Genomic DNA, 11480 nt, shown 5'->3' on the forward strand with positions numbered 1-11480 from the left:
GACGACAGGTGTAGCTCCTCATCACACACACACACAGTTTGCTTAACATGTGTCAACAGCCCGGCAACAATGAAGCCTTCATTTGCAAGCCGGAGCACTTTTCGCTGTTTCATTTGCAGACCAAAAGCCGGCCGCTTTGAAGTGCAAATACCCAGCATTTGACAAAAGTGGAATGACAAAGGGTCAAAGGGAACAAAAAGGAAAGGAGAGGGCGGACTCGGTCGCCGAATAGTTGTTAGAACAGAGTCTGTTCTCGTGAGAATTTACAGGAGGGGTCGATGAGGGGGAAAGTAGTAGAATGTTAACTTGATTTGTTGCCTTTTCCATATGAGTTGGGAAATTGTGTTAGATGTAAATATAAACAAAATACAATGATTTGCAAATCATTTCAACCCATATTCAGTTGCATGCACTACAAAGACAACATATTTGATGTTCAAACTGATAAACTTTATTTTTTATTTTTTTGCAAATAATAATTAACTTAGAATTTCAAAGTAGTTGGGAAAGGGCATGTTCACCACTGTGTTACATCACCTTTTCTTTTAACAACACTCAATAAACGTTTGGGAACTGAGGAAACTAATTGTTGAAGCTTTGAAAGTGGAATTCTTTCCCATTCTTGTTTTATGTAGAGCTTCAGTCCTTCAACAGTCCGGGGTCTCCGCTGTCGTATTTTACGCTTCATAATGCGCCACACATTTTCCATGGGAGACAGGTCTGGACTGCAGGCGGGCCAGGAAAGTACCCGCACTCTTTTTTTACAAAGCCGCGCTGTTGTAACACATGCTGAATGTGTCTTGGCATTGTCTTGCTGAAATAAGCAGGGGCGTCCATGAAAAAGACGGCGCTTAGATGGCAGCATATGTTGTTCCAAAACCTGTATGTACCTTTCAGCATTAATGGTGCCTTCACAGATGTGTAAGTTACCCATGCCTTGGGCACTAATGCACCCCCATACCATCACAGATGCTGGCTTTTATACTTTGCGTCGATAACAGTCTGGATGGTTCGCTTCCCCTTTGGTCCGGATGACACGATGTCGAATATTTCCAAAAACAATTTGAAATGTAGACTTGTCAGACCACAGAACACTTTTCCACTTTGCATCAGTCCATCTTAGATGATCTCAGGCCCAGAGTAGCCGGCGGTGTTTCTGGATGTTGTTGATAAATGGCTTTCACTTTGCATAGTAGAGCTTTAATTTGCACTTACAGATGTAGCGACAAACTGTATTTAGTGACAGTGGTTTTCTGAAGTGTTCCTGAGCCCATGTGGTGATATCCTTTAGAGATTGATGCCGGTTTTTGATACAGTGCCGTCTGAGGGCTCGAAGGTCACGGTCATTCAATGTTGGTTTCCGGCCATGCCGCTTACGTGGAGTGATTTCTCCAGATTCTCTGAACCTTTTGATGATATTATGGAGCGTAGATGTTGAAATCCCTAAATTTCTTGCAATGTCACTTTGAGAAAGGTTGTTCTTAAACTGTTTGACTATTTGCTCACGCAGTTGTGGACAAAGGGGTGTACCTCGCCCCATCCTTTCTTGTGAAAGACTGAGCATTTTTTGGGAAGCTGTTTTTATAGCCAATCATGGCACCCACCTGTTCCCAATTAGCCTGCACACCTGCGGGATGTTCCAAATAAGTGTTTGATGAGCATTACTCAACTTTGTCAGTATTTATTGCCACTTTTCCCAACTTTTTTTTCACTTGTTGCTGGCATCAAATTCTACAGGCAATGATTATTTGCAAAAAAAAAGTTTATGAGTTTGAACATCAAATATGTTGTCTTTGTAGCATATTCAACTGAATATGGCTTGAAAAGGATTTGCAAAGCATTGTATTCTGTTTATATTTACATCTAACACAATTTCCCAACCCACCCACATCTGCAGTCCTCTCCAAGGTTACTCATAGTCATCCACATTAACATCCCACTGGGTGGTGAGTTTTTCCTTGTCCTGATGTGGGATCTGAACCGAGGATGCCGTTGCGGCTTTTGCAGCCCTTTGAGACACTCGTGATTTAGGGCTATATAAATAAACATTGATCGATTAAACATTGATGTCAAACAAACAATATGTGATCTTTCTTTTCAAAACGAAACTCGAAACAAATAAATCAATCAATCAATCAATGTTTATTTATATAGCCCCAAATCACAAATGTCTCAAAGGACTGCACAAATCATTACGACTACAACATCCTCGGAAGAACCCACAAAAGGGCAAGGAAAACTCACACCCAGTGGGCAGGGAGAATTCACATCCAGTGGGACGCCAGTGACAATGCTGACTATGAGAAACCTTGGAGAGGACCTCAGATGTGGGCAACCACCCCCCTCTAGGGGACCGAAAGCAATGGATGTCGAGCGGGTCTAACATGATACTGTGAAAGTTCAATCCATAGTGGCTCCAACACAGCTGCGAGAGTTCAGTTCAAGCGGATCCAAGACAGCAGCGAGAGTCCCGTCCACAGGAAACCCTCTCAAGCGGAGGCGGATCAGCAGTGTAGAGATGTCCCCAACCGATACACAGGCGAGCGGTCCATCCTGGGTCTCGACTCTGGACAGCCAGTACTTCATCCATGGTTATTGCACCGGACCCCCTCCACAAGGGAGGGGGGGACATAGGAGAAAGAAAAGAAGCGGCAGATCAACTGGTCTAAAAAGGAGGTCTTTTTAAAGGCTAGAGTATACAGATGAATTTTAAGGTGAGACTTAAATGCTTCTACTGAGGTAGCATCTCGAACTGTTACCGGGAGGGCATTCCAGAGTACTGGAGCCCGAACGGGTATGAAATAAAATGTGCAAAAGACATCTGGGGGGGAAAAAAATATTTCCACCCTCAAAGACAAAGACAGCGGATGATTGACGAGAGGCTTCACTCCCTCTCTCGTTCCTCTTTGGATGAGCCAAAAAAATTATAATACATTTTGATGAAACTTTCAGGAAATGTCAGAAACGGGATGAATGATTACATTTCGGGGCTGATGCGGATCCCCATCTGGGTTCTTCTCGTGACTCTCCTTCACTATTATGATCCACACATAACAGCCACCATTCCACTTTATTCCTCTCTTGTTTTTTTTTTACATATTTATGAATCCACAGCAATTAATATTGCACTCGCTGCATTTTTCATCTTACGAGGCGTTTCCCGGGGAAATGTCGTACACACGTTAATGGCCCCCGCTCACGCTGTAGCTGTCAAGTCGCGGACAGCTGCATTTTTACTAGACAAACTCCGACATGTCACACTCTGCTCTCTGCGGACTCACTTGCTGCTTCTTTGTCACACACACACACACACACACACACACACACACACACACACACACACACGAGGGGCCCGCCAGGAGGACAAGGCCGGCAGCTGTTAATGGCTGCACGGAGAACTTTGATTAATATTTCACCTCCCTTGTTGCAAGGCTGTTGAGCAAGTGTCACCTTCCAAACAGCATCCCGTGAAAGCCATTCTTTGCGGGACCCCACTTTGTCAGGTGGCACTGTGATAAATCTACTCACACCACCCCCCCTTTTTCTCGGAAAAAAAAAGAAAAGGAGCCCTCATCAGGCTAATTACTGTGTAGCCATGCAGTTCTGATGAATGCCTGCGGACGAGGACTTTGGACTGTGGCCAACAGAGCAGGAGGACGCCAGCTCGGCTAAATTGAGTCCTCGGCTTTCAAATTAACTCGCCATCTTTTCTTTGTTATATTTCATGACCCTTGGCGGTTTGCTTCTGCTTCCACCATCGTCTTGGTCGGTTTATTAGATAAATCGTATTCAGCGGGCAAAAAACGTGGCGAACAACCTGAGTCAGAGGCTTAACTTGTGTTATGTAGCCATTAAAGCCTTTTTTTTTTAAATATATGCATACTATACTTTTAGCTATTAGGCTGTTCTAGATTTTATTTTTATTTATTTTTATTATCATTTTATTTTTTATTTTATTTTTTTAATACACTCTAGCACTTTGTAAAAAGATTTTTACAAATACAATCTAATATCATTATTATACATAGGGACTTTTAACAGGAATGCCTTAATTCATTAAAAACATTTTTTTTTAAATATAATTAATATTTTTTAATAATTAGAAAAGTATGTATTTTTTTATCTAGTTGTCATTTTTTTGTATAATGAAAGGTGCTTTCTACAAATAAAATATATTATTATTTTAATTATTATTATTTAAATACATAGGGACTTTTTACGGGAAAGCATTAATTTATTAAAAACGTTTTTTTGTTTTTTAATACATCATAAATATTTTTTAATAATTATCAAAGTATGTATTTTTTTTTATTTAATCGTCATATTTTTTGTATAATTAAAAGTGCTTTCTACAAATACAATCTATTAATATTGTTATTATTATAATACATAGGGACGGCATAGCTCGGTTGGTAGAGTGGCCGTGCCAGCAACTTGAGGGTTGCAGGTTCGATTCCCGCTTCCGCCATCCTAGTCGCTGCCGTTGTGTCCTTGGGCAAGACACTTTACCCACCTGCTCCCAGTGCCACCCACACTGGTTTAAATGTAACTTAGATATTGGGTTTCACTATGTAAAGCGCTTTGAGTCACTAGAGAAAAGCGCTATATAAATATAATTCACTTCACAATTCACTTCACTTTTTACAGTGCCCAAGGCATGGGTAACTTACACATCTGTGAAGGCACCATTAATGCTGAAAGGTACATACAGGTTTTGGAGCATTCAAGCAACGTTATCATGGACGCCCCTGCTTATTTCAGCAAGACAACGCCAAGCCAGGTGTTACAACAGCGTGGCTTCATATTAATGTTCTTCATGTTTCATAATCTTCATGTTTTAATTTTCCTGAAGGAACTCTCCTGAAGGAATCAATAAAGTATTATCCATCTATTTATCTATTAAACGAGTGCAGGTACTAGACTGGCCTGCCTGTAGTCATGTGTCTTATTGAACATGTGTGATGCAATATGAAGCCTAAAATACCACAACGGAAACTGTTGAACAACTTAAGCTGTACTTTAAGCAAGAAATGGAAATAACTCCACCAAAATGTTTATCCTCAGTTCCCAAACATTTTCTGAGTGTTGTTAAAAGGAAAGGCCATGTAACACAGTTGTAAAAATGACCCTGTGACAACTTTTTTTGCAATGTGTGTAAGTTCTAAGGTAATGATTATTTGCAAAAAAATAAAAAATAAGTATCTCAGTGTGAACATTAAATATATTGTCTTTAAAACAACAACAACAAAAAACAGCGCCTCTGCTGGTTGCAGCCAAGTACTGCACATCTTTTTGCCTCAATTCCAATCTATTTGCACCTTTTCAACAGCATTCTTAGACAGAATCAGGCATCATTACAACCGCCATTAGTTTCCTGTGTTTAGTAAACATGAACATCGAGGTAAACGGCGCCGACTGTTGCCGTCATTGAATCGGAGGTCACGAATGTCACAACATTGGCACAGCCGCGCAACAACAGCACCGAGTCTCGCTGTGAGATGACTGACAAATGCTGAAAGTGGCTCCAAGAGTCCCCTTTTATAATAATAATAATAACAATAACAATAATAATAATCACCCGCGTGGCGTAGCAGAGAGCGGCGACAATGTGCTAATTAGCTAACGACCTGTTTGCCAGACTGGCGGTGACAACGACACCGATAACGCCGCCAAAAAAAAAAAAAAAAAAGAGGGAGATTTGTCATCTCGCGTCTCGCCTTGTCAGCTGAAAATGACATCAACAAAAACGAGGCGTGACAAGACAACCGCTACATCGGGTATGGGAAAAGGATTATTCATGCAGCTACAAATAAATCTAAAATGATAAATACAAATGTTTTATGGATATGTCGTTGTGGCTTGAGCAGCCCTTTGAGACACTTGTGATTAAGGGCTATATGAATAAACCTTGATTGATTGATTTGATTGAATATAAACATGACATGACAAGACTATTGCGATGTGTGTTAGAATAATTATGTATATATTATCACACAACTTTTATGCTTAAGGGCCGTTGCTATAGTTATTATCAATTGTGCCGAAGTGGTATTTTTCTTTCTTGGTGCAAAGCTGGCAATCCAAAAGATTGCTAGCCAGTCTTGTATCAGTGTATCAGTATCATGTTAGACCCGCTCGACATCTATTGCTTTCGGTCCCCTGGGGGGGGGTTCTCTCCAAGGTTCTCATAGTCATCATTGGCACCGACGTCCCACTGGGTGTGAGTTTTCCTTGCCCTTATGTGGGTTCTTCCAAAGATGTCATAGTCATAGTGGTTTGTGCAGTCCTTTGAGACATTTGTGATTTAGGGCTATATAAATAAACATTGATTGATTGATTGATTGATTGATTGATTGAGTGTCTGTTTCCAGGATACATGGATTGATTTATGTGGACCCCAACTTAAACATGTTGAAAAACTTATTTGGGTGTTACCATTTTTTTTTTCCCTTGGCCTCAGTCTGCACCCCCTCTCCAGGGCCCAGGCTAAGACCGATTTTTTAATTTTATTTTAATCTTCTATCCCCCCCCCCCCCTGTTTACCTGTATGTCATCTTTTTTTGTAAGGGGCGCTGGAAGCCGGCAGACCCGTCAGCGATCCTGTTCTGTCTCCCTGTAATGTTTGTCTGATCTTGAATGGGATTGTGCTGAAAATTGTAATTTTCCTGAAGGAACTCTCCTGACGGTATAAATAAAGTACTATCTATCTATTTAGTGGTCAATTGTACGGGATATGTACTGTACTGTGCAATCTACTAATAAAAGTTCCAGTCAATCAATCAATCAATTAATCAACGGCCTGCTTACTGCCAAAGCCGAACACCGCCGTGACGCGGACAGAGCAGAGACAAGGCGATATCACCAGCGTCAACACATTTGCAATTCTTGTATAATCATATGAGAAGAGAATGTCATTATATTTGCATATAACGAGATTAAGGATTCTAACTTAAGGTGCGGGAGTGGGAACAAAGATGGGGTAAAAATAAATTACACAAGCAGTAATAAAGAAAAACTAACAATTGAAACAAACAGACTACTATCCGATAAAAATCCTTAGAGAACATGTCATTAAATTGTATACAAAATAAAAATGCATAACAAAACTTGCTACGTCGGGTATGACAGATATGCAGGTGCGCTATTTTTTTCTCCATCCAATTATATTGTTTTATGGAAAAATACTACTTTTTATTCACAATATACAATTCAACTCAGGATTAAACCTGTTTGCCAGACTGTAAAATAATAATAGCAAAAAATAAGGATGGTTTTCGGGCATGTTGTGTCATCTCCCACCTAGGCGTGTGTCGTCAGCTGCTGTCTTTTGTTTCACCTCGACGCTCAGAACACTCGTCTATCGCCACGTTTCCTGTGAAGCCGAGTGTGCAGACGGATGGAAGACGGAGAAGGGAAAGGTGCGCATCACCTGGGGTCCTCAGCCCCCCGACCCAGCAGGGCCCCACGCCAATCAGTGGCAAGCAAACAAGACGAGAGATCTCCTGAAGACGTCCGCCATTCTCCTCGGAGAGCTTGGAGCTACTTGAGAGGACGTGCAAACATCTCGAAACTGTGCCGCCTTCGCTCCTCTGAGAGATGACATATTTCCTGCCATTTAGTACAATCAGGCTCCGCAACCCGACTGGGCGGTGTCATTTCTTTTTCTGCCGGCGCGTCGTCGCTCCACATCAAGGGCAATGGATGGCGTATCCACAGGGGCAGGGGAGGCCCGCCGACTAGATAGGAAGCGGCGCAGGTCTCTTTGAAGTCATTTTGCTTTTTTCTGGGCGGTTGCCCCCTCACGCAGCAGCGGCAGCATCAGCCCCCCCCCCCCCCTTTAGGCGTCTCCCTCACAGCGGGCCCTGACAGCTTGACACATTGACAGCTGCCTGCTGAATGACAACTGATTTGTAGAAATTTCAAGCCTTATAAATCTAGCTGTCAAAACAAGAGCATGAAAGAGCTCGGACCCAGCAGGTAATTCGGGAGGGGGAGAAAACGCAGGCTTCCTCCTCCTCTTCCTCTCTGACAGCACACAAGAACAAAATAGGCGAAAGAAGACATGTTTTTTTTTGTTTTGTTCCCCCCTATTGTTATCTCATCAAGGTATTTATTACACATAAGATATGTACAGATTTGCTTGGAACATAGTGTTTATTTTTCTTTCTTTTTTTTTATCTCCTTATTTCTAATTCAGTTTTTCTACACGCTACATTTCGTATGATTCGGTTTTGTATCCGAAAGATGTCGAAATATTGCCCCGATTTCCGTGTACCGTCAACTCCAGCAACTTGCAGCTCTTTAGCGCCGCCCAATAAGGATTGAAAATGGAAAAAGACGGGGGGAAAATGTATTTATTTTGTTTTAGTTATGTTTTTTGTTTGAAGACAAACACGACACAAACTTTCCGCGAGTTCAAGCCCCGGCCGAGTCATATCAAAGACTATAAAAAAAAAATGGGAGCCATTACCTCCCTGCTTGGCACTCAGCATCAAGGGTTGGAATTGGCGGTTGAATCACCAAAAATGATTCCCGGGTGCTGCCACCGCTGCTACTCACTGCTCCCCTCACCTCCTTAGGAGGTGATCAAGGGTGGTGGGTCAAATGCAGAGAATAATGTTGTGGGTGACAATCAATGGTACTTTAACTTCAATATATTTGGTATGACTTTGTGATGCAACTGTGAGTGACAGCTGACAAGCAGCAACAAAACAACGTTCGTCAAAACCGTTCAATTATTTGACGCATCTTTCAAGATGCTTCAAGGAGGACAGAAATTCCATCGATGACTTTGTCAAGCAAACCCGTTTGTTGGCAATAACTACAATAAAAACATCAGTAAAAAGCTACTATCTGGCAAAAATAGTGATTTTCTTATGCACAAACCAGACCAAAGGCAACTAATCAATTGATTAATCAATCAATTAATCAATCAATGTTTGCTTACATACCCCTAAAATCCCGAGTGTCTCAAAGGTCTGCACAAGCCACAACGACATCCGGCTCTGATCCCACATCAGGGCAAGGAAAAACTCAACCCAGTGGGATGACAATGAAAACCTTGGAGAGGACGATACGAAGGTCCTGCAGTCTTGGGTTCAAACCTGGGCTCAGGATCTTTCTGTGTGGAGTTTGCATGTTCTCCCCGTGACTGCGTGGGTTCCCTCCGGGTACTCCGGCTTCCTCCCACCTCCAAAGACATGCACCTGGGGATAGGCCCCTCCCACTTCCAAAGACATGCACCTGGGGATAGGCCCCTCCCACCTCCAAAGACATGCACCTGGGGATAGGCCCCTCCCACCTCCAAGGACATGCACCTGGGGATAGGCCCCTCCCACCTCCAAGGACATGCACCTGGGGATAGGCCCCTCCCACCTCCAAAGACATGCACCTGGGGATAGGCCCCTCCCACCTCCAAAGACATGCACCTGGGGATAGGCCCCTCCCACCTCCAAAGACATGCACCTGGGAATAGGCCCCTCCTACCTCCAAAGACATGCACCTGGGGATAGGCCCCTCCCACCTCCAACGACATGCACCTGGGGATAGGCCCCTCCCACTTCCAAAGACATGCACCTGGGGATAGGCCCCTCCCACTTCCAAAGATATACACCTGGGGATAGGCCCCTCCCACCTCCAAAGACATGCACCTGGGGATAGGCCCCTCCCACCTCCAAAGACATGCACCTGGGGATAGGCCCCTCCCACCTCCAAAGACATGCACCTGGGGATAGGCCCCTCCCACTTCCAAAGACATGCACCTGGGGATAGGCCCCTCCCACCTCCAACGACATGCACCTGGGGATAGGCCCCTCCCACTTCCAAAGACATAAACCTGGGGATAGGCCCCTCCCACCTCCAAAGACATGCACCTGGGGATAGGCCCCTCCCACTTCCAAAGACATGCACCTGGGGATAGGCCCCTCCCACTTCCAAAGACATGCACCTGGGGATAGGCCCCTCCCACCTCCAAAGACATGCACCTGGGGATAGGCCCCTCCCACCTCCAAAGACATGCACCTGGGGATAGGTTGATTGGCAACACTAAATGGTCCCTAGTGTGTGAATGTTGTCTGTCTATCTGTGTTGGCCCTCTGATGAGGTGGCGACTTGTCCAGGGTGTACCCCGCCTTCCGCCCGATTGTAGCTAAGATAGGCGCCAGCGCCCCCCGCGACCCCAAAAGGGAATAAGCGGTAGAAAATGGATGGATGGATGGATTTTAAAGCATTTATCGTCCGATAATATCGGCAGTCCGATATTATCGGACATCTCCATCCATCCATCCATTTTCTACCGCTTATTCCCTTTTGGGGTCGCGGGGGGCGCTGGCGCCTATCTCAGCTACAATCGGGCGGAAGGCGGGGTACACCCTGGACAAGTCGCCACCTCATCGCAGGGCCAACACAGATAGACAAACAACATTCACTCTAGTTGTAATTTCTGTGAGTGTCTGGAAAAGTACTTTATAAATCTAGTGGATTTTTGTTGAAGGAAAGTTTTTCCTCCCCCACCCTCTTCCCATCTTCCCTCCAGTGAAACCACTTTCCTGCCCACAGGCAATCAATCGCCTCATTTTGAGATTATAAAAAAATTGCCCCCAAAATAGAAAAGCACGATTTCGCTGTTTTGGATTCGCTTTACGCGGCGCCACCTGCCACTCGCTGGATTATCACATCACTCCACTATTTTCCAAGGCGCTCCCTCGGCTGTTTTTCCCTTTTTTTTTTATGGTATTTAAAGAATATCCAGCTGGCCTCCCAGGCAGACCTAGCAGGCCCGGCTCACAGCGAGCATAAATCCTGGCAGTGAAGTCTGCTTGATGGCAGGATATAAACTATGAGGGACGGGAGAATGGGGCAAAATCAATAAGGGTGACAAACAGAGAAAAGGGTTTATAATTCAATATGAGTTGTCTGAAGTTGTTTTTTTCCCCTCCAAAGGTTGATGTGTTCATCCGTGGACTATTACTGGATGGCCCCAAAGTTACTCTGTTGACTCGAAATAACAGGGATATGCATTTTTTTTTTTTCACTTTTAGGTGATTTACATGCCGAGGTCTATCAGCAACATAACTCAACACGTTTTTGTTCCCTTTTTGAATATACATTTTTTTTTTTTTTTAATCCTGCAACAATATTTTTACAAACCCATGCAACAAAATAGTGGCATAGCTCAGTTGGTAGAGTGGCCGTGCCAGCAACTTGGGGGTTGCAGGTTCGATTCCCGCTTGTGCCATTCTAGTTACTGCCGTTGTGTCCTTGGGCAAGACACTTTACCCACCTGCTCCCAGTGCCACCCACACTGGTTTAAATGTAACTTTGATATTGGGTGTCACTATGTAAAGCGCTTTGAGTCACTTGAGAAAAGCGCTATATAAATATAATTCACTTCACTTCACAAGTATAAAAAAGATGCATTTTTTCGAAAACCTTTTTTTTGACAAAATAACTGCAATGTCGGGTAGCAGTAGTTGCAGATT

This window comes from Nerophis ophidion, linkage group LG09 (genome assembly GCF_033978795.1).
Source record: "Nerophis ophidion isolate RoL-2023_Sa linkage group LG09, RoL_Noph_v1.0, whole genome shotgun sequence".
In the NCBI taxonomy this organism is placed as follows: domain Eukaryota; kingdom Metazoa; phylum Chordata; class Actinopteri; order Syngnathiformes; family Syngnathidae; genus Nerophis; species Nerophis ophidion.